The sequence below is a fragment of the Anguilla anguilla genome, chromosome 2 (assembly GCF_013347855.1).
Source record: "Anguilla anguilla isolate fAngAng1 chromosome 2, fAngAng1.pri, whole genome shotgun sequence".
Lineage (NCBI taxonomy): Eukaryota > Metazoa > Chordata > Actinopteri > Anguilliformes > Anguillidae > Anguilla > Anguilla anguilla.
Window position 1 is genome coordinate 21970839 of NC_049202.1, and position 24671 is coordinate 21995509.

At 47.7% G+C, this 24671-nt stretch overlaps 1 protein-coding gene across 4 annotated transcripts in view; it reads left to right on the top strand.

Annotated features, from left to right (window-relative positions):
* The window catches only part of vti1a (vesicle transport through interaction with t-SNAREs 1A), a 190297-nt gene that overhangs the window by 97808 nt on the left and 67818 nt on the right, over positions 1-24671 (top strand). The window lies entirely within an intron of this gene.

Here is a 24671-nt window from a genome sequence, read left to right on the forward strand (position 1 = left end):
TTGGTTAGCATTGGTATTATGGGTAAAGATGGTAAATGAAAGGCTTAGTGTTGGTTAGCATTGGTATTATGGGTAAAGGTGGTAAAGGAAGGGCTTAGTGTTGGTTAGCATTGGTATTATGGGTAAAGATGGTAAATGAAAGGCTTAGTGTTGGTTAGCATTGGTATTATGGGTAAAGATGGTAAAGGAAGGGCTTAGTGTTGGTTAGCATTGGTATTATGGGTAAAGATGGTAAATGAAAGGCTTAGTGTTGGTTAGCATTGGTATCATGGGTAAAGATGGTAAATGAAAGGCTTAGTGTTGGTTAGCATTGGTATCATGGATAAAGATGGTAAATGAAAGGCTTAGTGTTGGTTAGCATTGGTATCATGGGTAAAGGTGGTAAAGGAAGGGCTTAGTGTTGGTTAGCATTGTTATCATGGGTAAAGGAAGGGCTTAGCATTGGTATCATGAGTAAAGGTGGTAAAGGAAGGACTTAGCATTGGTATCATGGGTAAAGGTGGTAAAGGAAGGACTTAGCATTGGTATCATGAGTAAAGGTGGTAAAGGAAGGACTTAGCATTGGTATCATGGGTAAAGGTGGTAAAGGAAGGGCTTAGTGTTGGTTAGCATTGGTATTATGGGTAAAGATGGTAAATGAAAGGCTTAGTGTTGGTTAGCATTGGTATCATGGGTAAAGGTGGTAAAGGAAGGGCTTAGTGTTGGTTAGCATTGGTATCATGGGTAAAGGTGGTAAAGGAAGGGCTTAGCATTGGTATCATGAGTAAAGGTGGTAAAGGAAGGACTTAGCATTGGTATCATGGGTAAAGGTGGTAAAGGAAGGGCTTAGTGTTGGTATCATGGGTAAAGATGGTAAAGGAAGGCTTAGTGTTGGTTAGCATTGGTATCATGGGTATAGGTGGTAAAGGAAGGGCTTTATCGTTGGTGTTGCAGGCAGTGGTGGCAGTACTGTGGAAATGTAAATATGCCTGTGATGGAATGATGTCTACGTCCTGTTCACTGGCAGCAGAACTGAGTAGCTGTTGGAAAGTGCTTTTTTTTATCACAGCCAGCACCTGGAAACGGCAAGAAATGTGTTCGTTTATTTATTTATTTATTTGTTGTTGATTTTTTTCTGAAGTCTGCTTCAAAGAAGCAAGCTGCAGAAGCAGCGGTCTTTAAACATGGCTTCAGTCTGTGAAACTGTGTCACAGATGCGCAGAAATGCATTATGTACAAAATGTCCGTGCGGCATTGACACGTTTAAGGAAAAGAGTGAATCTGCTGGCAGCTATCGGCTTGCTTCGAGCCGCCGTGTGTCAGAGTGTGATACGGCATTGTGGTCTGTAGCTGAATATATTGTGTGTTTTCCCATTTACCCAGCAGGGTGCAGACCAATCTCAAGGCACTACCTCAGTGGTCCTCCCAACATTCTACAGTTGGCCTGGTAGTGTAATGTGGCAGTGTGTGCAAGCTGCCTGGTAGTATACACAGATGGGGTTGTGTGTGCAAGCTGCCTTGTGTGTGCAAGCTGCCTGGTTGTGTATGCACAGTGCCTGGGAGTGTGTGTGTGAGGTCCCTGGTAGTGTATGCACAGTGCCTGGGAGTGTGTGTGTGAGGTCCCTGGTAGTGTATGCACAGTGCCTGGGAGTGTGTGTATGTGAGGTCCCTTGTAATGTGTGTGCTGTGCCTGGTAGTGTACACGAGGTCCCTGGCAGTGAGTGTGAGGTCTCTCGTAGTGAGTGTGAGGTCCCTCATAGTGAGTGTGAGGTCCCTCATAGTGAGTGTGAGGTCCCTCATAGTGAGTGTGTCTCAGCTGCAGCACAGCCTTGGATGCTTGTAATCCATATCCTTTTTCCTGGAGTCCATTAAGCCATAGTAAAAAGAGGTATCTTTTTACTTTAAAAATTATAAAATTTGCTTTTGATGCTTAGTAAAATATTATTCTGAGCAGGAGAGCTGGAGGAATGAAGGGGGTATTTCCCTCTGTAATTAATATTTACCTGTTCATTTTTGATAGACAGGCCACTCAGAAGACTCACGCTAGCATTTAGTTAGCTAGCTAGCAGAACAATGGAGACTGACACCAAAACCAACTGAATGAGAAGTAGAATCGGAGAAGTTCGGCCATACTGTACATGTACAAGCCAGCAGTCCTCAGTCCCAGTAACAGGGACATTGGGGCAGAATGGTAGCCAACGTTCAGTGTGTGGGTAGCTGGCTGTCAAGGTTAGCAAGCTGTTGATATCTGCCATCGCAGTTTGTCAACGAGCCTTCTACCAAATTTACAATGTCTAAAACCTAGGTAGATAGCTTACTAGATAATTCATTTAATTTATTTATAGAAATCTGATAACAAAGACATGCATCTTTTTAAACCTTGGCTCACCTTGTATGAACACCACATAGTATCAAGATAACTAAATTGGCTAATTAGGTTTTCCATCTTGGCAATGGGTTGGTTCTCCCTGAACAGCTATTTTTTTCTTTTATATTATTTTTTAAATTTGACATCCCCACAAACCCAGCTATACAACAAGCTATGATGCCACTGCAGTACCTCTGGAACAGCCAATAGTGACAAGCAGGCACATTAACACACTTATATAATATTAATATACTCGGTCTTCCATCGCTGCTGATTGATGAAGAAAAAATAATTTTAATTGTCCTGTTAATTACATCGTGAACAAGGCCTTCAGCGACAAGTCCCCCAGCAGTGGGCGGTATAAGAACTTTTTTTTTTTTGTTCATGATATTCAAAATCTCAACAAAATAATGAATGCGTAATATCGTATTCATTTTCCTTTGTCCTTTATTGACAATGCGACTTTAAAAAACAGATTTTTAATTGCGCGGGCTCTGTGAGTGAGAAGCGCTGGGATGAAGGCGATCTCGTGGCGCGTCTTACCTTTGTTACAAGGAAGTCCTGCCTGTGCAAACGACCGCTTTAAAGACTGTTAGCATTCAGCTGATCACTGCAAGACACCCGCATCTCTGCAGTGGGCTCTTTCATAAGAATGTTTCTGCATTAATTTGGAGGGAACTGTTTTTTTTTTTTTTTCTTCTTCCTTATGAATCCTTGTTGATGAAGGACTTTGCAAACCGGAGCTTCTAAAGGTCGCTCTCACTGTGCTAAAAGGGTGACCGAGGTGGGGGTCGTTGAGGGAGGGTGTCAGCTCGCGGGACGTGGACGGATTTTTAAGCGACGGCCGCCCCTTCATTAGAGCCCCGGGTATCTCCTGACAGGGGTGCGGAGGCGTGGCGTGCCAGGCCGAGCCCCGGTGCCACGCACCGCTTACCCTCGCCGGCGCCCCCGTCTGCCAGCCCTCGGCAGCGGCGGGCACGGGGCTGTCACGCGTCAGCCTCAATTAGTCTCAGCCCACTGTGGCCCTGACCCCCCGCCTGGCTGCCAGCGCCACACACACACACTGACACACACATATACACACACACTCACACACATATACACACACACACACACACACACACACTCACACACATATACACACACACACACACACACACACACACACATATACATACACATACACACACACACACGCATATACATACACATACACACACACACTCACACATACATACACATACACACACACACACACACATATACATACACATATACATACACACACACACACATATACATACACATATACATACACACACACACACACACAGATACATACACACACACGCACACACACACACACACACATATACATGCACACTCGCGCATGTGCACACACTGACTTATACACACACACACACATCATCCTGCACACACTCATCAGCTTGCACACACTGACGCACACGCACATCAGCCTACACTCTCTCTGTCAGTCCCTCACTCACTCATTATCGCTGGCAGACACAGACACAAATGCCCACTCAATGTACACACACCAGAACAAGTCCACGCATACATACGGATATAAGACTATTTACATAACTGCATATGTGGTGAGTGCACGATGAGTTTGAAACTTGTTTGGAGACAAGTTACAAGCGAGTCATTATTTAGTCAGGAAACAAGTCTGTAAAATCAAGGCTTGCTGGGGGCAGGAAGTGTCAGTCTTGATTGGTGTATGTTTTGTGACCGTTTCCTCAGTGAATAAATATCAAGAATAGGAGTGTTTATTCTCTTTGGGAACTCTTCTCTTCTCTACACTTTGGTATCAGGGCAGGATTGTTTATTTCCCCCATGTTTTATTTGAAAGTGTTGGACAAAAGGAAATTCCATTTCGGACATACTGCAATTGTATATTCGTGAAAATTGGTAGCTAGATAAAGAAACCCACGGCCAGTTTCCGTCTCCTCATTGGCTGTTGCGGACTTGGTGGTCTTTCAGTAGGCCAATAGGGCTCTTGTTTTCATAAACGCATTTTTCTTCCCTCTGACCCCTTGTGTGTTTTTGTCTGTATGTCAGCAATGCCACTTTTTCTGACTGCTTGTATCTCACTGACTGAGGTCCCTGTTGTTCCGTAGTGTGTGTGTGTGCGTGTGTGTGCGTGTGTGTGTGTGTACTTATGTGTATGAGTGCATGTGTACGTGTTTACGTGTGTATACGTATACATATCTATGTTCATGTCATATGGGTTCTTTACGCTCAGTTATGTGTGCAGTACATTTGCACGTTACGCTGGCCCAGATCTGTACTTTAAAAGGGATGGGATCAAAATGGATCCAGCGGAAAGCCGCATTTTCGCTGGTTTATCTGTTTTACTTTCTTCACGAGTTGTGGCGAAACGGATGCGGCGGAGATCCAGAGCGGTGGAAACGCTGGTGCTTTTTTATGACATGCGATCATCTTCTCGGTTCCCACACACTTGTAGTGTGGCATCTGAATCTCTGGCCTTTTGTATCTCCAGCCAGACTGGGAATGAGCGGGCCTCCATTCAATGGTCAGGTCCAGGAGACACTCTGGAAACATCCGTGTGCAACTGTGTGTCTGTGCTCGCGTGCCTATCCACGTGGGTTTGTGGTTGTGTGTGCACCTGTACGTATAGTGTAAGTTTGTCTGTGTATAGGGCATGTGTGTTTATGTGTAGGTGTGTGTGTGTGTGTGTGTGTGTGCGCGTGTGTGCGTACGTGTGTGCATGTGTGTGTGTGCGTGTGTATGTGTGTATGCGTGCTCGCGTGTGTGTGTGTGCGTGTGTATGTGTGTATGCGTGCGTGCGTGTGTGCATGTGTGTGTGTGCGTGTGTATGTGTGTATGCGTGCACGCGTGTGTGTGTGCGTGTGTGTGTGTGTATGCGTGCGCGTGCGTGCGTATGTGTGCGTGTGTATGTGTGTATGCATGCGCGTGTGCGTGTATGTGTGCGTGTGTGTGTGTGTGCGTGTGTATGTGTGTATGCGTACATGCGCGTGTGTGTATGTGTGTGTGTGTGTGCCCGCGCGCATATGGAGATGGGCGTGCGTAGGCAGGAGGTGCCCATGGTACGAGATTAATTCCGCGCCGCTGGCGCTGTCAAGATTGGCGTCGGGTCACGTTTCATCGCGCCGACAAAACAAGCGCAGCGCGATGGGCTCGGCGTGCTTCCGCTGTTGTAGAATCGGAGTCATCATGTCCCCGTCCGATGATCTAAACAGCATTAAAAAAGGTTGTCTCTACAAGACAGCAATGTATTATTTATAAGCGACAGAACGCTATCCGGGTTATGTTATTATTATCGCTGTGCCTTTGCCTTTGGTGGCTGTGGTCTGTTGACGGATCCCAACACCCATGGGGAGCCGGGAAGGTAAGATTCCGCACGCCGCTGAGGAACTTCAAAAACCCGGCAAATTATTTGTACGACTGCAACCAAAATGAAGTGTAACGTTCAGTAATAGATTAAAAGCAGCGCTACGCCGAAGAAAGCAGGGGAGAAAACAAAGAGGGTGGCAGACGAGGATTTTAAAAAAGGACAGCGACTGTGTTGACAATTGAGCTATAATATCATGTCCTTTATGAATAATTAATCTGATAGCGCGGAGCACTCAGAAGTTAGATTAAATTAGTTCTGCCATGTCTAAAAACTTAGATATGCTTCATTAGAAGATGCGGGGGGAGGGGGGGGGGAGGGGCGGGCGGATGCAGCCGGTGAAAACGTTTTCAGCGAATTCAGAAGTACTTCGGAAACGATCAACAGTCAGACTAGAAGGAAGTTATTTATTCCTACAGGAAGTGCTTCGGGCGCAGGCGCTCGGCGGTTCCTCTGCCGGCCCGCTACCTCGGCTGGTGTTTTTTTCTCCGTTGCGGAGACCTGGAGAAAGATTAGAGAGGCGGTGGGCTTGGATCGGGTCGTGTCTCTGGCTGTTTGCATTGGCGCGGGCCTCCTCGGGAAGCGGGGCGCTGTCAGCAGGGAGACACCCTGTCGGTACTGTCGCTCTGCAATGAGGGCGGGTCTTAACGAAGGCCGGGAACGTTTATTTACTCTTTAAAATCCCACACAAAACATGGAGAAGTACAAGAATATACAAGAAGAATACAAGAAAGATACAAGAATATGTGAATATAAATATATATATATATATACATACACACACACATACACCTCCCAGGTGGCGTGTCCAGTGAACAAGGCCTTGGGGCTGTAGCAGGAACCCCACATAGTGACGCATGATTGGCCGTAGTGTGGTCCTGGGAAGGAGTGTTTCAGTCAGGTGAGTCCCCATCTTGCCAGAGCGGTAGCAGAGAATCTGGTGGAGCAGGTGCCCGTAGTCTTGTCTGCAATAACTATGTATGAAGTAGTTTTCTGGTGCACTGACTCTGTAGCATAGCCCAGGGGGTTCATATCTCTGTGGTTTTACTGTGTGTGTGTGTACATATCTACGTATGTGTATGCATGTGTACACGTTTTTTCTTACCTTGTTTGGTAAATTAAATAGAACGTATTCATGAAGTAATCATATTTATGCCATGTGTTCAGTATCTTAACAATAAAAAAAACTGTGAATGAATGAACAAAATCACAAACGGTCTCAAACCTCCTCCAGCCAAGTACTTAACACCTCCCTCCCCTTGCTGCCCCTGGCCGACCAAAGCCACTTGCTGGCGGAACCCCACTTGGTTTGCTGACAATAGCGCGTACATATGCCTCTGGTTAAGTTCAGCTTGAGGTTGTGCTACTGTCTTTCAATGCAGGGGACCAGATAATTCAATCCTTTTCATTCCAGAGCCTTTAACTCAAACACTGAATTGAGCCAAGGCTGTGGGGAACAGCCCTGCGAATGCCCTGAAGAGCTCCAACATGATGTCGTTGTGCTGGTCTGTTTGTCCCCCCCCTGTCAACACATCTTCCTGGGTGCTTCCTTTACCCGTTTCATTTACCTGGCGATTAGCTGCGCGTGACAGTTAGCTGTGTGTCCTAGACAAACAATGACTTTATAGCAATGCCTGCATGTTCATATTTAAGATTTTAAAAAGAGAGAAGTCTGTAGAACCAAGGCATGAACCGTACAGCTAGGGTTTTTTTTTTTTAACTGTAAATTTCAGTTCAGTTCAGACACGATGATTCACATGATGATTAGTGAATCGATCTGATTAGTTTAAGTATAAAGGTATGTGTCAGGTATTGAATATTTACTCTACAATGAAACATTGTCTATATGTTCTTTCTTGAATATTTAGAATTGAAGTTTCAGTATATAGACTGAAATATATATATATATAAATAAGTATAGGTATTTTTAAATATAGACTTCAGCATTCATTTTGGTCTCTGTTACCTGTTCAGACGGGAATAATGTAAATAACAAGAAACTCCAGTCCTGTTTCAAACTGTAATTTACATTCTTAGTAAATACAATTATATGGTGTGAGACTGAAAAGCACTGATATATACCATTTAGGCAGGTTTAATGCTGGCACATTGTTAACAACTGTTTTAAGGACCTTAAGCCAAATCAGTAAAGTCTGAAAAGGTTTTTGAAGCTTCTGTTATGCTACTCATGCTACATAAATTCCCCATTTTTTTGAGAGTAAAAACACCTCTCCAAAATTTTGTGATCCAAAAAGAATAGAATGTAAAAAAAAATGGACTTCCTAACTCTCTCTCTCTCTATCTCTCTCTACACACACACACACACACACACACACACATATATATATATATATATATATATATATATAGTGAGTTCCATAATGTTTGGGACCAAGACATTTTTTTTTATTTTGCTCTGTACGTCTCAATTGTAGATTTGTAATCAGTATACATGTGTTTCCTTGTTGATCTGTTCTGAAGAACGCTTCGTGTATCGCATTTCCGACCCTTCCGCCTTGAGCTGTCGCCTTGGTGTGCGTCTCCTCAGACGTCCCCGCAGATCAGTTCCGTGCGTTACCGCAGGTGTAGGCGAGGGGTCGCAAACGCAGGCGTGAGACAAGCGCCCGGATTGGCTCCCGACAGTAATCCGGCTTCATCTCCCTGGTGGCGGCCGTTGTTAAATGAAGCGCATGATTTCTCCCCCTTTTCTGTGAAACGCAGCCGTGCCTCATCCAGCCCGTGTAATAGCTTTGTTATTTAGCTTCCGTATGACAGGGGCGTGGGTTGCTAGCGTTAGCGCCCAGAGGGAAAACAAACTTTTGTTGTCTCGGCACAATGCTTCTGTGTCCCCTCAAGTCACAGGTCGTGCTTCTGCATTGTAGCAGCGCTTCGGTCACCTTCAATTATAAAAAAGCATGATAGGCCTCCTCCCTCACTAAAGGTTTTAGTGCTCTCATTTACTAAACCATCTGTAAAGAAATACTGTGAACACACACACACACACACACACACATAGACACACACACGCTCTGTGTCTCGGTCACACTGTTTCCTCCGGTGCACACAGTAAAATGTCCAGTATTAAATCGACTCTTAACAGATAACATTTGGTCCCACTCTGGAATGACTTCAATTAACACCTGCAGAGTTTAATTAACTCCGAATTCTTTACTGTGCAGGAAAAATCTGTGCCCAAGTAGGAAATGTGCGTAAATTTTCTTAAATGATCTTTTCAAGAGGAAGGCATCAGGTTTGGCGCTTGGCAACCTTGGTTATACCCTCGTGAGCTCAAGGGTTTTCTGTGTGAGGAAATACTGTACTGGAAAACATCATGGCCATCTTATCTTGACTGTTTTCATTTATTCCTTCACACACGTATGCATTTTCTGCACCGTGAAATACAGTTGCACTGTGAAAACAGTTGTTTTTTTTTTTGTTTGCTTTTGTTTCGTTTTTTTTTTTTTACCTGTACAGCAACAACGGCAGAAATAATCCATGTGAGCTACGTAGGTGGTGCTTTAGGTAACTTGGGGGACCACACAGAACAGGCGAGCTGCACCCAACAGCGGTGCTCTGGACCTGCGAGACTGGCGTAGACTCCTGAAATGAGAGATTATTTATTTATTTGCCTCGCAGACGCCAAGGGCGACCCGAACGCGCTTACATTTTTACATATAATCCATTTATACAGCTGGATATTTACTGAGGCAGTTCAGGTTAAGTACCCCGCTCTAGGGTACCGCTGCAGTGGGCCACCTGGGATTTTAACCTGCAAACCTTTTTTGGTTACAAGCCCAGATCCCTAACTGCCGCGGCGCTCAGGCTAACTGCCTCCCCTGCTCACGGTGCTCCTCTGAGCGCCCCGGCTGAGGGCTGCCTGAAATGAACGCTGCGCTGGCCCGGCGCTGCTCTCGTTAGCTAACTACAGCGCAGGTTTGCACAGTGATTGATCTCTGCCGCGGCCCTCCAGGCGGTGTATCGATAGCGGGCCGATCCCTCCCCCAGACGCACGCGCACACACGCGTACGCACGCACGCAGACACACACACACACACGCGCACACACGCGTACGCACGCAGACACACACACACACGCAAGCACGCGTACGCACGCAGACACACACACACACGCAAGCACGCGTACGCACGCAGACACACACACACACGCAAGCACGCGTACGCACGCAGACACACACACACACGCAAGCACGCGTACGCATGCAGACACACACACACACACGCGTATGCATGCAGACACACACACACACACGCGTATGCATGCAGACACACACACACACACGCGTACGCACGCAGACACACACACACGTGTACGCATGCAGACACACACACACACACGCGTATGCATGCAGACACACACACACACGCGCGTATGCATGCAGACACACACACACACACGCGTACGCACGCAGACACACACACACGTGTACGCATGCAGACACACACACACGCGCGCGCGCGCAAGCGTACGCATGCAGACACACACACACACGCGTACGCGTACGAATGCAGACACACACGCGTACGCATGCAGACACACACACACACGCGCGCACGCGTACGCACGCAGACACACACACACGCGTGCACGCGTACGAATGCAGACACACACGCGTACGCATGCAGACACACGCGCGCACGCGTACGCACGCAGACACACACACGCGTGCACGCGTACGAATGCAGACACACACGCGTACGCATGCAGACACACACACGCGCACGCGTACGCATGCAGACACACACACACACACACACACGCATATGCATGCAGGCACACACGCACGCAGACACACACACACGCGCGCACGCATGCAGACACACACACACACACGCGTACGCATACAGACACACACACACACGCGTACGCATGCAGACACACACGCGTACGCACGCATGCAGACACACACACACACGCGTATGCATGCAGGCACACACACACACGTACACACACACGCAGACACACGCACATGCACATGCATGCACACACACACACACACACACACACGCGTGCGCACACACACACACAGGCGTGTGCACACACACAAACACTCGCACACACTGTTTCTCCATTCTGCTCGAGTGTAAATGTTGCATATTTAAGCAGAGGCGTGGTCCAGCCGGTGCACTGCTGAGAGGATCTTTCCCTGTTCATTTTTGTCATTTTTAAGTCTCAGCGGGCCCAGAAACGGCTTCTAAAGTGAAGCGTGTGACAGCCCTCTGAACGACAACAAACTCTTCAGCATTACTAATTAACACCATCCTTTAGCATATCGCAACATGGCGTTTATATTTAATGTTTAAGATCCACATGGGGGGGGGGGGGGGGGGGGGGCAATGCACGCATAGTATTTGTTTTCAGTGAAACTCAGTGAAAGGGTTTCGTTGAACCCACCCCGCCAACTTGACAGACAGGGCCGACCGCCAAACACTTGTCCTGGCCAATCAGATGGCGCGGTGGGCTCTGAAAGAGGATGTGCTCATGTGTATTAATGATTGCAAAGTTTCAAGGAAAGAATTTTAAGTATTTGTAGCTGTCAGTTTCTGTCAGCTGTTTATGAGATGGCGTCGCTGAAAGGATCTCTTCATTAGATGCACACTAATGTTTGATGTCTTGGTTTTCCGGCAATTTCCACTTGCGCTAAATTACTGCCGACAGTCCTTTTCCCCGAAGATTGTTTGTTTGTTTTGCAAGGATACATATTTTACATATCTTGTTCACATCTGTTCCCCCATCATATCATGCTGTAATTTTCTGAATATCTACCAGTTACAAACTGAGATATTTTAAGTATTTTTTAAAAATAGTAATATTGAAAAATGTTATTTATTATTTATTTATTTTTCAGGAAACCAAATGTTATTTTCCGGATGTATACCACACGTGCAATCTGAATTTTGACATTTTAAATTCTGTCCTTTTACAAAGGAAACGCGAAGCACTCGGACTGATTACGGGAAGCCCAACGCGTCGAATGAACCCTGTACCATTCAGCAGCCGTAATGTCTGGAAGCAGCGCGAACGCTGAGCATTTGCATTCACGTGAAACTGCTGATTTTTTTTCTCCCTTGCCCTCCAGGGGTAGCGCTCTGCAGATTTGTGGAAGTGGCCGCGCGGTCGAGGTGCTTGACCCCGCCCGTCGGTCATTACCGCCGAGGCCGCCTCAGACAGGAAGCTAATTACCAACCGTTTCTGGGTCATCAAAGCTTCACTAAACACCCTCCAGAAGGCTATACAACACTCTCCATCTGCAGCCCTTGCGCTACACATTTACTAGCAAGAGCTCAAAGCATCGCAAATGTATTAGCTATATTCGTACAGAGAATACACAATGTTTATAGATGTGCAGCATTTAAAATTTAATTTTAGCAGTGCAGTAGTTGCTTACCTACTCTCCTGGTTGCATAGGTTGCATATTTTACTGAAAGAAAGGATTTAGCCATCTTCTTTTGTCTCATTCAAAGCACAGCTTCACCTGGAAATGCTCGTAGGGCCTCATAGGGATGAGACTGAAGGAAGCCTGTGCATTAGTAAAATAATAGGCAGGTATGCTATTGTTATTAGGTCTTGAGTATTATTTACCACCCTGTATTGTTCGCGCGTCAGGCCGTTTCTGTAAGCCGTGGTGATGGGTCTACCCGGATGCTAACGCCGGGATGGACACGCCCTGACGGTTTTTGATTTGATCCAGCTCCGCTTTTGCCGTTGTGTGTGTTTGTGTGTGTGTATGTATGTGTGTGTGTATGCGTGTGTGTTTGTGTGTGCTTGTGTATGTGTGTGTATGTGTGTGTGCGTGTGTGCATGCGTGCGTGTGTGTGTGTGTGTGTGTGTCTGTGTATGAGTCAGGGCTCTAGCACTAATAGCTACGGCCGTGCAGCCAAAACAGCCCAGTGACAGCGCATTGTTACAGCATCATAAGCCCTGAACACACCGGCTGTATTAGCCGCCGTTTCTTCTTTGGTTTTAATATCCGAGAAAGTTAATATCCGAGTTTTAGAACTTACTTATTTGTGCCTTGTCACCTACACCTCCTCCCCCCGGGTGCGTCTGAGCGAAACTTGCAGACAGATAAGCCGGGGGATGCAATGAAACCAAAACAAAACAAAACGCCTGCACTCTTTCTCAGACCCCGTCCCCTCGCGCTTTGGAAGGCAGGCTTTGTCTCCTCGCCGCTCCGATGTATTTATTTATTTATTTATTTATTTATTCATCCATCCTCCTTTTGAGAGGGCCGGAATTAAGAAGTGCAGAAATAATGACTCTTTTTATTTGGTAAAAGTTTCCGGTCGGCGGGCGAGGAGCGGCGGTAAATTGGTGTCGGCGCGCCGGGTCCCGAACTCCGGCGAGCACCCGTCAAAACATGCAAATTGCGGCGACGAGAGGCTCTCACGCCGTCGCTTTTGACGAACACAATCGAGGTGTTTCAATTTAGCGTCCGCCATAAAGACGACTGCCGGACCCCCCCGAGGGCCTCGCTAATTGCGTGGACTGCTTTCGGAGCTTTGAGCGGTCTTATTGGATAATGAACTGTTAAGAAGTGTTAGATCCCCCCCCCTTCTTTCGGCGGAGTTTGCGGACGGGCGAGGAGACTGGGCCCGAGGTGTGGCGTTGTGCAGATAATTAAAAGGCAGATTTTTGTGTTTCGCGCTTTTGATCTCGCTGTCGGCGCGTGATTAGAAGCGTTAAATTCTCTAATCAAGTTGTAATGTTGTTATTAGCGTTCCTAAACCGTTAAGGAAGGAGACGGGGGAAACGTCATGTTCCTCCGGAGTCCGCCGCCTTCATCTCGCTGCTTCCTCCCCCTGTGAAGTTTTTTTGTGCGGATGATAAATCGACGTCGGCGGCGGGCGATTAGAAAAGGCGAGACGCTCAGAAGCGTTTACCTCCCTCTACGGCTGACAACTTTGTGAGCTGTTTTTCTTTTTCTTTCTTTCTTTCTTTCTTTCTTTCTTTCAAGGTATGGAGTACCAGCCCTTTCTTTTTTAAAAGTGAAACTCTTTTACTCCCGGAAAGAAACTGAGCCTTTCCGACAGTAGCTCTCTGGTGCGGTCTTGATCCCGCTCTTATATATATATATATATATAGAAAACGTACTGGCTCACTAGCTAACTGAAAATATAAGTCAGTCACAGTAACTGCATTAGTAGTAGGAACAGATACGCCGCCGGTGTTCAGTCGATATGAAACGTCAAAAGTCATGGTTGCATTGCTGAACCGACATTTACTTCTTCATATTGATAGACGGTTAAAGAAGTGTGTTTGTTGAGCTCTTTGTCGGTTGTTATTGCTGTGTAACTGTCTTGTGACACGACTTGTGACGCTGTGGTCATTATTTGATATTTATGGAATGGAATGGTAGGCATCCATATACGTTTCACAGAGAGAGAAAGAGAGATTATGTACACTATGTGTACACTGTAAAAATGTATACGTGGCTGCACTTAAAATAATAAGTAACGAGTAACCTGGCTGCCTTGAAATCTTGAGTTAGGCGAACAATGGATCTTCAGTTCTTCATACTTCTTCTAGGAAGTATGGGGAACTGAAGATACGATGTTCGCTTAACTTTTTTAAGATTTTAAGACCGTGAGGTTACTCATTAAATAGAGCTACCTTGAAATGTTTTACAGTGTATGTGTATGTGTATGTGTGTGTTTGTGTCGTGTACTTGATATAGACATACTCATTTACATACCGAAGACATACAAGCAATGAAACTATGGTCACGGGTTTAAACTTGTCATACGATTGGCTGTTGCAGTGCCCTGTGTGTGATGCATGGTGTCTGTTGCAGTGCCCTGTGTGTGATGCATGGTGTGTGTTGCAGTGCCCTGTGTGTGATGCATGGTGTGTGTTGCAGTGCCCTGTGTGTGATGCATGGTGTCTGTTGCAGTGCCCTGTGTGTGATGCATGGTGTCTGTTGCAGTGCGCTGTGTGTGATGCATGGTGTGTGTTGCAGTGCCCTGTGTGTGATGCATGGTGTCTGTTGCAGTGCCCTGTGTGTGGTGCATGGTGTCTGTTGCAGTGCGCTGTGTGTGGTGCATGGTGTCTGTTGCAGTGCCCTGTGTGTGGTGCATGGTGTCTGCTGCAGTGCCCTGTGTGTGGTGCATGGTGTCTGTTGCAGTGCCCTGTGTGTGGTGCATGGTGTGTGTTGCAGTGCCCTGTGTGTGATGCATGGTGTGTGTTGCAGTGTCCTGTGTGTGATGCATGGTGGCTGTTGCAGTGCCCTGTGTGTGATGCATGGTGTCTGTTGCAGTGCCCTGTGTGTGATGCATGGTGTCTGTTGCAGTGCCCTGTGTGTGATGCATGGTGTCTGTTGCAGTGCCCTGTGTGTGGTGCATGGTGTCTGCTGCAGTGCCCTGTGTGTGATGCATGGTGTGTGTTGCAGTGCCCTGTGTGTGATGCATGGTGTGTGTTGCAGTGTCCTGTGTGTGATGCATGGTGTCTGTTGCAGTGCCCTGTGTGTGGTGCATGGTGTGTGTTGCAGTGCCCTGTGTGTGATGCATGGTGGCTGTTGCAGTGCCCTGTGTGTGATGCATGGTGTGTGTCGCAGTGCCCTGTGTGTGGTGCATGGTGTCTGTTGCAGTGCCCTGTGTGTGATGCATGGTGTCTGTTGCAGTGCCCTGTGTGTGATGCATGGTCACTGGCACCCTGGATTTGTCAGTGTCGGATCGGGGCGTGTGTCAGTCCACCCGTAAATGCAAATTCCCATTGGTTTAATTTAAAGAGGCTGAGAGCTGCAGGCCTGTACGGGAGGCAATCACTGTCGTGGTGAAAGTCCATTAGTCTCAATTTGGATGGTTCAGTAAAACTGGTTGATTAACTCCAGGCAATTAGCTCACAGGCGCCAAACCAAACACCCCCTGCCCCCCTACCCCCCCACCCCCTCACTCCAATGCACTGTGCTACACGGCAGTTGCATCAGTAATATTTAATACACTGCTTCCTATTTTAAATTACTTTTTTTCTGTGACATTAACGGCGTTCAGGGGTTTCCAGCCGTGATACTGAGGTGTCACGGCAACCTTAGCTGTTACCAGGTAGAAAATAAATGTAGTGATGATGTAATGATGATAAATGTATAAACGAGTGATTTTTTTTTTTTGGTGTTTTTGGAAAGAGGCATGCTTCGCATCATGTCTGTGTGCGCGCGCACGTGCGGGTGTCTGCTATCAACACTTGAAGCGCTTACACGTGTGGTTTGCTCCGATGTAAAAATAAATAAAATTAAAAAGTACTCTTGAAGGGGTTGTGTCGTTAAGGCGGAAGCTGGAACCGAAAGGAAAAGCGAACGTCTGAACTTTTAAAAGCGGGGGGGGGGGGGGGAACATTCGAACAAACGGTTCTGTTAGCCTCCCGCAGCCGCGCTCATCCGTACCCGTCAGGCCGCTGTCTCGTCAGCCCCCCCCGATCCGGCGGGAGCGCTCGTCCACGCCGCCGCGGTGTCCGCGATCAGCGTTTCCGAGCGGCCGGGGAGAGAGCGCTCGTCCCTCCAGTCACGGGGAGGAGAGCCGCCGCCGCCGCCGCCGCCGCGGAAACAGACTTTTTCCACATGATGAATGGGGAAAGTTGACTGGGCTGGCTAATAAAGATTTGTCTTAATCAAGCGCGATTTGTCAGAACAGGAGCGTGCCGAGGTCAGGGCAGAGGCAATGAATAAAACAGCGCCCGGCGGGGGGGGGGGGAGAGGGAGGCGAGTGCTCTGATAAGTATGCCGCGATCGCCCCGCCGCTGATATGTATTCAGAGGGGGCGGGTTTCCCGCCCGGTCAGCCGCTAAGACGCCGAGCCCGTCTCCGGCCAAGATGGTGGAAGATCTCCCGCTCCGCGGCCTCCCCCTCTCCGCCCCCCGCGCGCCCACGCTGACGTTCTGCCCATTCAGCGTTTTTGGGATGACTTTTCGCGTGTCGACTGTAATGAGAGGCTCTCTGGGCGCTCCTGTTTAATTGCCTGTAATTAAGACTGGTGGAGGCGCTTCTCCCTGTCGAGGAACGCACGTGCCTTCTGGTTAAGACCCGGGTCCGATCCGCCTGGGGGAAAGCTGCAATGTGTGCACGCGATGCCTTCAGTGTGTGTCTGTAGTGTGTGTGTGTGTGTGTCGGTACAGAGGGACAGACAGGGAGATAGAGAGGCTGGCAGTCGGACAGACAGACAGACAGACAGACAAACAGACACGGAGGGAGGGAGAGGCAGAGTGAGAGAGAGAGACAGGGAGAGAGGGAGGGAGAGGTAGAGTTAGAGACAGACAGACAGACAGACAGACAGGGAAGGATGGAGAGATAGAGTGAGAGAGAGACAGGGAGGGAGGGGGAGGTAGAGTGAGAGACAAACAGACTGACAGGGAGAGAAGGAGAGATGGAGTGAGAGAGACTGGCAGACAGACAGACAGACACACAGACAGGGAGGGAGGGAGGGAGGGAGAGGCAGAGTGAGAGAGAGAGAGAGACGGGGAGAGAAGGAGGGATGGAGTGAGAGTGACAGACAGACAGACAGGGAGGGATGGAGGGAGAGGCAGAGTGAGAGAGGTAGACAGACTGACAGGGAGAGAAGGAGGGATGGAGTGACAGACAGACAGGGAGGGAGGGAGGGAGAAGCAGAGTGAGAGAGATAGACAGACTGACAGGGAGAGAAGGAGGGATGAGTGAGAGTGACAGACAGACAGACAGACAGGGAGCCCCAGACTGGCGGTAGGGCTGGAATAAAGCAGCTCTTGTAAAATTGATGATGTCTCCAATTATTTGGCTCCACAGAGGGGGGTTCCTGGAGCAGCAGCTGTGCTCCTGTGAGTATTTACCCCCACTGCTGCTGTCTTCCCTGGCGCTAGCACATGTGTGTGTGTGTGAGTGAGTGCACGTGTGTGTGTGTGTGAGTGAGTGCATGTGTGTGCGTGTGTGTGCGTGTGTGTGCGTGTGTATGTGTGCGTGCGTGTGTGTGTGTGTGTGTGTGTGAGTGCACATGTGTGTGTGTGTGTGAGTGAGTGCACGTGTGTGTGTGTGTGAGTGAGTGCACATGTGTGTGTGTGTGTGTGAGTGAGTGCACGTGTGTGTGTGTGTGAGTGAGCGCACGTGTGTGTGTGTGTGTGTGTGTGTGTGTGAGTGAGTGCATGTGTGTGCGTGTGTGCGTGCGTGCGTGCGTGTGTGTATGTGTCTGTGTGTGTGTGTGTGTGTGTGTGTCCATACATGCGTTCATGCCTGTGTAGAGGTGTGGAGGAAGTTTTTGCAGGGGGCTAGAAAGAGCCTGCGTAGATGCAGTTAGTCAAACCGTCAGTGTTTAACACTCTAGCAAATACAGTGGCGATGCAGCCATTGTTAATATATTAAGTCGTTTTTTTGACACCTGAAATCATCGTTTGAATGTGAGATAAAAATGTGGTGAACGGCTGAGGATAGTGCCCTGGGACAGGCTGTTTGGGCGCGGTCTCTCCAGGATAGGGAAAGCAGAGGCGTGCCATGTGACACACCTCCGCGGCCTCGTGGCCGAAGCACGCTTTGCACAGAACGTTCTGGAAAAAAGGCTCTCACAGAGCGGCCTTCGCGCAAGCCTCCCTGGGATGTCTCACAAGAAGATTCAGACAAGTTTTAGCAATGTCTTATATTTCACATATATCCGTATTTGCCTTATCAACAGACCTGTCGTGTATGCTGCACTGTAGGCCTGCCGAACCTCGCTGTTTTGTACATTCCTCCCAGCGATATGCTTCGTTAATGCTGCTGTAATGCTTTATATAAACACAGCGTAGGCCACATGGGGAGACCCACAAACCTCATTCATTTTGACCAATCCCGGTGTTCCGCCATGCTGCGGAAAGTCTTTATATGACATTATATCAATTTCAGTATTTCATTGATCGAGAGCACGCGCTATCGCTTCGCTAATTTCAAGTACAGCAGTGCCTGTCCCGGGAACAGATCCCGCGGCCTATCGGACGAGCCGTCCTCCTATCGGGTGAGCCGTTGCGCTTCCCCGAGTCACGTGACCAAAATGAAATGCGTTCATTTTTTTTTTTTTTTTTTTACTCCTTCGCATTTGAGCACGTGCGGTTTTTAAATGGCCTCCTGGGAATGAGCTCTTTAGCCAAAGTGGAGACGCTCCCCTCACGCGTTCTGCGCCTCCCGTGCGAAGCGGTTAAATCGTTAATTGCCGCTTTTACGGAGGAGAAGATTACACACGGAATATATTCATCGCTGATATGGGGCCTTGTCCGGGCGTAAGGCTGGGGAGGAATCCGCTCATCGCAGGTGAAGGAGCGTGCTTTTCTCCTTTTGGGGAAACATAATTGGTGAAAGCCGAATGACAATGGCGGGTAGAAATTGTTAATGGCCGATTCTGTAACAGGGATTATGCCCTCTGCAGGACGGTCACATGACCTTGTGAGATATTACTAAGAATAAGAAATTGAATTATTGTGAGATGCACGTGGATGCACATACAGGTCAAAGCTGTGAAAGGTGAAAAGTCCCGTTTTTTTCTACAGGAGAGCGTGTTTTAGTGGTTTAAGTTGAAGCCGGTTGAGACATTAGCCCTGGGTTAGATCAGCATTTTGCTAAAAAGTAAAATGCAAATATTGCACTTCACGCTGGGAAAACTCGCCACGCTGTTAGTGAAGAACAGCGTTTGGACAGTCAAAGTGAAGGGTGAGTGTGCTTAGTGTGCGCGCTAGCGAGCACAGCGCTGTCTGTTCGAACCCGACTCACGCCAGTGCCGACCTGGCAGCCCCGCAAGAGCGGCGCACGATTGGCATCACGACGCTCGGGGACATGGGAAGGATGCGGCCGGTTTGGGATAGGCGGCGTTGCTCGTGGCTCGGGCGACTCCTGCCGGCCTTCCGTTCGCTCGCGGCTCGCCGTCCGCGCGCGCGTCTGATTGGGTCTCCTCCGCCCCCGCTCTGCGACCGCGGCGTGGAAAGACGCTGAGGAGAGCCGCGGTGTGCCTTCGCTCTCCCGCGCAGGTAGTTGCGTCTGTGTACGCACGCGCTCGCACGCGGCTCGCGGATTGGCCGTTCCCGTTTTAGGCGGGATTGCGTGTGCCGTAATGAGTCAGAGCTCTGAAGAAATGGTTTGATTTCCCAGACAGGAGCGGCACTCTGCGAGCAGGCCTAGCCACGCCGGACTGTGCTAGGTTCTCTGAGGGCGGTGCTCACGATTGTGACGTATTTGACACACGCCTCCTTTTGCTATTTGACCGCATCCCTTTGCATTTGTATCACACGTCACGTTCCCTCGGCAACGTTATCCCCCGGTGAGCTAGCCTAGCTGCGGTGTTTGTCGAGAGCATTTCAAACCGGAATGCTGAATTACACCCTAGATACCGCTCGAGAAGATTTGGACAGGAATGACAAAAGTGCTCTCAGCAGGCTGTCTCCCGTCATAACAGAAGCCATTAGATCCTCCTGGGCAGTCCTTCATTTTCATTTTTCAGAAAAATCTTCACCAAGAAGTCGTTTTTAAGAGATGAAGGAGCACGCTGAAAAAAATGTTCTTTAGCATTTTAGTATTTAGAATGATTTATTTTATTGTGCTTACACAGTGAAAAAATAAAAATGCTAAGTGCTGTAGTTTGGGATTGAGCCCAAAGCAAATGTTTTGGAAAGGTGCCTTCTTCAAAAATATTTTTTTTTTGCTGCCGAAGCAAAACAAAAAAAATAGTATTTTGTTAGCGAAGTGCAGCGTGTTTGGTTTTTGGAGCGACCGTGATTAGACTTGGGTTTCGCGTGCGCTGTGTTTGGTTTTTAGAGCGAGTGTGATTACACTGGATTTCCAGCACGGAGCGCGTTTTGTATTTTGGGGCAAGTATGATTAGACTGGGGTTTTCAAGTGCAGTGCGTTTGTTTAGTTTTCGGGGCGAGCGCGGTCAGGCGCGGGTTTTGAACGCCGGCTGCAGAGTGTGTTATTTTTAAAAAAACGAGTTTGATAAGACTGGATGTCGGGTGCGGGAGACGCTGTAATCTGCCCTCCCCTACGTCGGCGCGGGCTCCTTGGCGTCGGCCGGTGCTCCAGTTCTCCGTTAGCTGACCGCCTGTAACTGAGTTCCACCTTAGGGAGGCGATGCGTACCCGGCTAAACATGCTGGCCCGTGAGGGGGCAGGGGGGCATTATGGGAACATCAATTTGTGGTCAGATATGGAAGGGAAATATTTATCTTTGGGGTACTTGGCAAGGAAGCTGAAATCCGAGCCTGTGATGTATTTTACAGGCTTGGGCTCCTAGGCCCCCTCATCACATTTTGATGGATTTTGCAGCGGGCGAGGGGAAAAAAAAAAAAAAAAAAGTTAATTTTTTTAAAGAAAAAATTGTCTTGTGGCCTTGTCACATGACTGCGGTCAATGCTTCAGTTAATTTTGTTTCCGTTTTAGTATTTTGTGTCATAACAAGAAGGATGAACATCGTTCATCATTCTTCATCATCATAGGCCACTCTTAGTCCTGTAAAATACTTCAATCCATCAAGACATGGACAATGTATGCAGGGTGGTCAAATATACCACTGTATATGAAAGTCCCAAAAAGTGAGCTATTTTCTTTACGGATTGAGGTGTATCTTTTTTTGATGATAAAGATTAGCGTCATGGTAATTAATTTATTTTATTATCATACTTTGTTAATTTTGATGAAGAATATGGAAATTATGCGGCTGAAATCATTAACCCATATTATAAGACCACACCGGCCAATGCAGATTCTAGTACTTCTATTTTTATATTATAGTCCCAATGCAGCTGCAACCAATATTCCACAGTCACGGAAGAAGTAGATGAGCACAGATGTCAACTTGCGCTGGAAAAACAGCAAATTTTTTTTGTAAAACAAAATATTTCAACTTCCTTACTGTAAAACTTAAATTAGACATGGAGTCTAACAAGAGCCAGTTTTTTTTTCCAATACCTGGGAACATAAACATGCCTACTAAAAAAATGGGTGTCCAGTATTTGCATCTCCCTGGTGCATGCCCCTGTACTGTCACAGCGACTGTACACTTTAGAACCCACATCCTTCTAATTCATTACATTACATTTATTTGGCAGACGCTTTTATCCAAAGCGACGTACAAAAGTGCATTTCATGGTCATGGACAACTACAGAGCACAGGTTCAATAAGATACAAGACTTATTTTGTACAGCTATTTCTAGCCAAGAACACAGTTTAGTTCACACAGTGAACACTGAATTCATGCTCCAGTATTGTTACAGCTACTGAACTGTACACTTCTTTAGAGCCCACATCCCTCTGGTCTATCCCCCAGTACTGTTACAGCGACTGTATACTTCTTTAGAACCCACATCCTCATGGTTCATGCCCTAATTCTGTTATAGCTACTATTCAGTCTTTAGAACCCACATCCCTCTGGTCCATGATCCAGCACAGTTTCAGCTACTCCACAGTTTTTAGCCTGGCTGAGCCTGCTTGTGTGCAGCTCTTCCCTTTTATTGACAGAAAAAACGTTTTGCTATAGAAAGAGCCTGTTTAAATATGCTTTTTCTGTATTTCAAAAATGTTTGTTTAGCTGTGTAATGGCTTAATGATGTGTGTGTGTGTGTGTGTGGGTACTATTACATAGTGTGCCAAACACTTCCCAGTAAGAATTTTTTCCTTGGTCACAACAGCCATTTTAGGGATTCCGTCTGTTAGTGACTGTATTAGCCTTCGCGCTTACTGCCGAGACTGTGACGTTCATCTGGAGCCATTTAAGAGAGCAGTGCTGCACCGCATATATTTGCCACATTTTGTAACGAGACGTCGTCATCGTAATAATAATAACAATAATAATAATAATAATAGTTATTGTTATTATTATTAATCTCTGTGTTCATTCTTTTAATCTGATCTATCTGTCATCTGTCTGTCTGACTGCTTTGTTTAATCTGTGAATCCCTCAATCTGTCTCCTCTCTGATGAGAAATTAATGAAGGCAGACACATAGCATCCATCCATCAGACACCTCCGTGCCACCATTTTATTTTTTTTTGTTCGTCTTTTTGCATGCTGTGGGAGCATTGTTCTCCGGCCAGATGCGGCCTATTTCGCGTCTTTCCCCACACATGCCCTGGGCAGGCCCCAGCTTTGAGTGGAACACCTGTATAATGGCACACAGCCACGAGTGGAGTATTTATTTTGGATTGCTCGCTAGATTTGAGAGCCTTCCTTTGATCCCCACTAAGATTGTTCATGTCTTTTTTTTGTTCTGTGCTACTAATGTGGGTACTGTTTAGGATGTGCGTGTTTGTGTGTGTGTGTGTGTGTGTGTGTGTGTGTGTGTGTGTGGGTGTCCTGTGTGCGTGTGTTTCCTGTGTGTGTGTGTGTGTGTGTGTGTGTGTGTGTGTGTGTGTGTGTGTGTGTGTGTGTGTGTGTGTGTGTGTGGGTGTCCTGGGTGCGTGTGTTTCCTGTGTGTGTGTGTGTGTATGGGTGTCCTGTGCGCATGTGTGTGTTTCCTCTGTGTGTGTGTGTGTATGGGTGTCCTGTGTGTGTGTGTATGCATGTGTGTGAGTGTGTCTGTCTGTGTGTGTGTTTGTTTGTGTGTGTGTGTATATATGGGTGTCCTGTGTGTGTGTGTGTGTGTGTGTGTGTGTGTGTGTGTTTATGGGTGTCCTGTGTGTGTGTGTGTGTGTATATGGGTGTGTATGTGTGTGTGAGTGTCATTCGTTCATTTGTTTGTCTCTGTGCTGGAGACAGCATAGGCTTCCAGTGCCAGTGATGGAGCCCTGGGTGGAGCACAAACTACATGCTCATGGCCGAAGGTGGTGTAAAAACAGCCCCGTCAGTGTAAAACTCAAATGGAGAACATTTCAGTGTTACACAGATTACATTTTACATTCCGTCCATTTATGTAGCTGGATATTGTGGCTTAATTAAATACCTGTTTCTTTGCACAACAGTAGCGTCCTAGAGGAGAAATCGAACCCACAACCTTGAGTTATCAGCCCAGTTCCCTAACCGTTATGCTTCCCTTCACTAACTCTGTGCTACTCTTTAAAACGATAGCACATGTTACAATGAGTCCTTTTTTTCCATTGTGGACTCATATAAACTCTTTCCGAGCTGAAGTAGCACTATAGATTTTACTAACGTCAGGCACATTATCCATTTGTTCAGCTGGGGATTTACAGAAGGAAATTGGGTCCAGCCTCCTCCTTCAGGACAGCAGGGTCCGTCTGGGATTTCACAGCGAGCCATACCTGCAACCCCTCCCACGTTTCAGGGGAATAAAGGCACCGTGAAATTTTTCAAAAATTGATTTCATCGTTTAAAAAAGCGTACATATTGGGCTGCCAGTTATTATCCGTGACATGAACAGCAGCGGGCGTAAATCATTGGCCGATTGTGCGACTGCGGAGCCCGGATTGGCCGGCGCAGTCTGAAACAATGAAAAGCATTGTGATGCGTTCTGTAACAGTGAAGCAAGGGCGCTAACAGGTTAAGACCGTTTCAGGGCTCTCCGGAAGGGTTTATCTTATTTCGCGAGGTTTTGTGCTCGCGAACAAAAAGTGAACCTTCCCAACCAGGCTCCTCTCTTCTTGAGAACCCCCCCGCCAAACCCGCCAACTCCCCCTGACCCCCCCCCCCCCCCCCACCCCACCCCCACCCCCTTCACCAGGAGAAACATCTCGCAGCCCCAACCATCTGGCCCTGTCTCCGCGTCGCATTAAATCACCTCACAGGGAGGGAGGGGGTCCGGGACCCCCCCGAATCCGGCAGGGATTCCCGTGCTCGAGTCGACCGGCCCTGGAAGCCTTTCAGCTCCCGTCCTACCGGGGCGCGGGGGCGCACGGCGCCCCACTTCAAAGAGCCGCTGTTGGCCACCGGACAACCTCTTGAAGCCCCTTTTTTTTTCCCCCGGCCCACCGCAGTAGGTTTTTGGCCACCAACACTACAACCCCCACCACCCCCCCCCACGCCCCCCGTGACGAACCGGCGGT